This window comes from Passer domesticus, chromosome W (genome assembly GCF_036417665.1).
Source record: "Passer domesticus isolate bPasDom1 chromosome W, bPasDom1.hap1, whole genome shotgun sequence".
NCBI classification, from domain to species: domain Eukaryota; kingdom Metazoa; phylum Chordata; class Aves; order Passeriformes; family Passeridae; genus Passer; species Passer domesticus.
Window position 1 is genome coordinate 9,676,866 of NC_087511.1, and position 4,879 is coordinate 9,681,744.

The 4,879-nt window shown below is 44.9% G+C and overlaps 1 long non-coding RNA gene across 1 annotated transcript; it reads right to left on the bottom strand.

Annotated features, from left to right (window-relative positions):
• Positions 1–1,157: 1,157 nt before the first annotated feature.
• LOC135289071 (uncharacterized) lies at positions 1,158–3,465 on the bottom strand. Its single transcript, XR_010351870.1, has 2 exons — positions 3,250–3,465; positions 1,158–1,768 (listed from the first exon to the last, which is right to left on the bottom strand). It is a non-coding gene; the product is annotated as an uncharacterized LOC135289071 (long non-coding RNA).
• Between the last annotated feature and the right edge of the window lie 1,414 nt (positions 3,466–4,879).

Genomic DNA, 4,879 nt, shown 5'->3' on the forward strand with positions numbered 1-4,879 from the left:
AAAGATGAAGCCCAACCAGATAAATTTAATTTTTTGAATAGTCCATTGAGCCAGTCTTTGTCACCTTCCACTTGCAGTTTTCTGACTCCCTCTCTGAGAATTTGGATGCTTTTGTGTATGGACTTGCTGTGATCTGAGAGATTTGTGCAGCACATGCCTTCAAAGTCCTCGCAACCATGTCCTTGTGCTAACAGCAGGAAGTCAATTGCAGCTCTATTTTGCAGGGTAGCATGTCTAAAACTGTCGATATCTGTCAGTAGCTCACTTAGTGCCCAAGACGTGGCATTGGTTTGCCTACTCAGCCAACATCCTAGATTCCCTAACATTTTCAAAGCTTTTGCTGCAGCAACCCCAGGTGCCAATATTGAGGCTGCTATTTTTTTTCCTTTACTACACAAGTTAATTTTGTCTTGGCAATCTGATTGGAATTGATGGCTAAATCTCTTACACCTGACCTTTTTGTCATGAATTAGGGCAATCTCAGGTGCTAGTACAGTAAGCCTCCCCAAGCTACATGGCCCGCCCGCCCTTAATGCAAGATGGAATGGCAGGCCATGCTCTGTCTCTTCTCACAAATGAGAAATGTCCCAGGTGTTAACTGTAATGGGGAATCACTGGACCAGGAAAAGATGGTGAGGTGTAGTTACACCAAGTACTTTTATTTTTATAGACTAGATGATGTGGGGAAACATCCTGTCATGTGTTTGGTTGCTTTCTTATAGCCTGGGAATCAGTTGATAGTTTGCAATAATTCGGGGGTCTTTTTAATATAATAAAATCTAACACAAACCCCCATTTTTACAGAGCCCAGAATTTCCAATTCTTGGGGTTCTAGTGGTGCGTGCGGTAGTTTCCAGGCCCAGTAATCCCAGCTATCAACGAGATTGTGAATCCATTCCTTGTAGGGATGCAATACATGGATGGCATCCTTGTTTAACGGCCACACATTTGTTGGCAACCCAACTAAGCAGGTGGAAAAGGGGTTATCAGAGGTGGCTACTGACAGACACAGGGTTTCCTGCTCAGTGATGTTAGCTAAAAACCCAGACATTTTTCTTTGGCTGCGGGACTTCCCAGGTCTTAGCGAGGAGCATGGCATCTATCGAAGCACGGGTGACCCTCGACGAAGGGGAGAGAATGATAAGGAGGACTCTGTCTTATCAGAAGGCTAAATAATTACTTTATTATGCTATATTATATACATTATATCTAAACTGAATCTGCCTTGCACTCACCCTTGCTCACAACTGCACAGAACTGCACTCATCCTCGATTCTCTCCTGTCTCGTGACTGTCAGCAGACAGTCCCGACACAGACACACTCTTGGCCCTGATAGGCCAAGGGAACAAAACATCCTCACTTTGGGTAAACCATCTCCATATTGCATTCTACTTTGGCACAGCAAGCGAGATAAGAATTATGATTTTCCTTCTTCTCTGCTTGTCTCTCAGCTTCTCTCTGTTCAGAGGGCACGTGAATACCACAAGCATCAATCAGGATGGGTATAGCAAGCAGGAGTCCTTTAGGAGTCATGTCTGGTGGAACAACCTGTGGATTAACCTCAAAAATTAATAATGCTTAAGGAGTTAAAAAAACAGTGGCATTAATCAGCAGTAGGTAGGAGGAGAGGGATGGCTATTCGCAAGCCTCAAGGTGTCTTTTCTGTAGGTTCTTCCTGGGGTTCCTCCCGTAGAAAATCTTGGTGTTCTTGTAGAGGCTGCAGATATGGCTTGATGTTCTTTACTGGAACCCACCGAGGTCCTTTACCTGTAGAGACACAAGCACACTCTTTCCCCCAAGTAATCAGAGGAAAGAGTTATAATTTGGCCTGTCTCAAGATTTTTAACACTGGGGGTCTTTTGTTCTAGCAGGCATTTATGACACCCATGTGTTCTTTCAATAATTCATTGTCCTGTGGGAGAGTGTGGAATGCCTGTGATATGTTTGATTCCCCACAGATTAAAGAATTGCTGTGTTTACTGGGAGACATGGGCAGGCCCATTATCCATTTTTATCTCTTGTGGGATGCCTAGAGTTGAAAACACTTGTAGGAAATGTTTAATAACATCTTTTGCCACTTCACCTAAGTGAGCAGAGGAAAAGATTGCTTTTGAGAAAGTGTCTATTGAAACATGTATATATTAACATTGTTCTGCCAGTTTTGTAAACTGTGAAGCCTTCTAGGATTTACTCTTGCCTCAATAGATGGCAGAGAATACTTCTGGCAGTCAGGGCATGTAGTGACAATGCATGTTAGTGCAGGGGTGTTAGTTTGTTTATTACCTTTTGTTAGGAATCATGGAAAAGAAATATGAGAATGTACATGCATGACAAAATAGGGATGCTGTTTCTGAGAAAGAATAAAAATTAAAGTTTTAAGCAAAGAGTCTGCCTCGGTGAATTTAGCTCAGAATCCCCCTTTAACAAAACAAACAATGGAACTAAATTCTTAACAATAATCCTCAGCAGAGGCTTAACCCAAATAATGGTTTATAACAGTCTTTGTAAATCGCGGAGTGTTTCTGGGTTCTCATTTAGTTGCAATGGCTGGTGTTGCACAGTCTGAGAGACAATTTTAAGTCCCAAATATTTCCAGGGTGATGTTTGTTGTATCTTTTCTTCTGCTATGGTAAGTCCTGCTTGTTGGATGACTGTGACGGTGGCTTTTAAATTTGCATCTAAAGATGGATTATTTCCAGCTGCAATAAGTATACTATCCATATGATGATAAACAATGGCTTGTGTATGATTCTGGTGAAGGGGAGCCAAGACTTTAGCTTTATGCATGGTTTACTAGGCTTTCGCTTTATATCTACAAAGTCTGGAGCAGGTGTGTTACTATCAGGCACTTGGATAAGTGCTTTCCTTGCTGCATTTTTAATATCATCAAGCACTGCCTTTGGAAGATTTGCAGCCTGCTCATTGGGTTGGGAATATGCCTCTTCTCCAGATAAATGTTGTAGTGTTAGCATTGCCCATGCTTGGTCCTCAGCATAGACAAACAACAATTGATTTAACAGTCTTTTCCACCCCCTCTCCCACAGCGTGAATTCAATTGGGGATAGCAGCACAGTAATCACGTGTTTAAAGTCATGAGCGGTTAAAAGATGTGCAGTGAAAGTAGCTCGTATTAGATTGTTAAAGAAAGGAGAATCGCTTCCATAGTTTTTGGCAGCCTTAGTCCTTTTACATCCCTGTAGGCTAGAGATTTCCATGTAGGACCAGCCCCATCCCTTCTGGTTTTTTACCGTATTCGGTCAGGTCTTCTGCCATGGATCGATAGAATTCCTGGATCCAGGAGAGATGAGGTCTTCTTCCGAGAAGGGTGGGAGGGATGCAAGCACAGTGTTGTTATTGCTGGATGGGTAAAAGCAAAGCTTGTCCCCCAGCAAAGCTGCCGGCGTAATTGACATGGGCACCGCCATGCTGGAGACCAGTGCTTTCAGGACCGTGGTAAGCGCGGTTCCGGTTTCCCCAGGAGGGGCGTGGCCCCAGGCATGCTGGGAGTTGTAGTCCAGAGCGGGAGCGGTGGGACCCGAGGCAGCGGGGGCAGAGCTGAGAAACCTGGAGCGACACGGTGTCTTTCGTGGAATACACATTAGCAGATTGTTTAGCAGGCAATACAACAGGGTATTCAGATGAATAGGAGGGAGGTTGGGGTGGCGAAGGCACAGGGAAGGTGGGGCGGAAGGGGGGGAGGGAACTGAGATGGCCTGTGTCCTGCGTTGAATATATGATGCTTTTATCCCAAATCGTCTGTTCTGTTTATGCTGAATAATAAGTTTTACACCTTTAAGACTTGTTCCAGAGAGTGAAGGGAGGAGAGAAGAAGTGCGCAGTTTGTATTCAGACACTGCACTCACTCCTCCACATTCCTCCTCCTGGACTGTGTTATCTGCAAATACACAGACAGCAGGACAGAGCTCTCCTTTATTTTAATTAGTTTTAGCTAGCTGAGGCAAAGAAGTTCCTTGGACTGTAGGATTTTTTTCCCTTTTCTTTGGACCTGTTTAAAGCTGCTCTGGACTGAACACCCAGAAGAGCACCGGCAGCTCGCATCTGTGGCCCACCGGGCCGGGCCTGGGCCGCAGCATTTCCAGCGCTGGAGGGACTGATAAAAGACTGAGTGAGTCAAGCTGCAACCCAGGGAGGGGACTTTTCTGAGTTTGTCATCTCTTTTGGAGCAGCAAGAGGTTTTATTGCTTAATATTTTTTAGGTTTTCTTGTTTAATAAACATTTTTTTCCACTTTTCTCCAAAGAGGTATTTTTTCCTGAACTGGTTGGGAGAGGGGCCAATTGAATCTGTTTTTCTAGAGGAACCCCCTGGGGGTTCTCTCCCAAATTTGCCCTGAACCAAGACAGCGTGTCCACCTCTGTCACAGATCCTGAGTGGAGGGGCCAGAAGGGGATACAGAGTAGTGGAGTAACCTGTGCCTAGGTTTCGTCTGCACTCAGGGGCATTCTCTACCCCGTATCCCATTCCAGGGCAGTCTGAGGGGTGACAAGGGAAGAGAATACGAGTGAGCAGGAGTAGCTAAAAGCTTTCGCTCCTGTGTATGCAACAGGGTCTGCTTTCCGAATTCCCTCCCCAGGGTTAGAAGGGTTAAAAGTAGTCTTGGTTTGGGAAGGGACCCCACACGGCAGAGTGTCCTGGGACCCCATGGAGCCTTCGGAATTCCACTGCACTGGCAAGGCAGGGAAGGGGCTTAGCACTGGGAGTAGGTGATTTTCAGCTTTGAGCACTTCAAAAACCATGCAGAAAGCAGGAAGCAGACACACTGCGAGGGAATCGCCCCTGCTTGCTAGGTCATAAAGCTTAATTCCTACTGTTATCAATACATATTGTAATTTTGGCTTTTTGCAAATATTAAAATGGA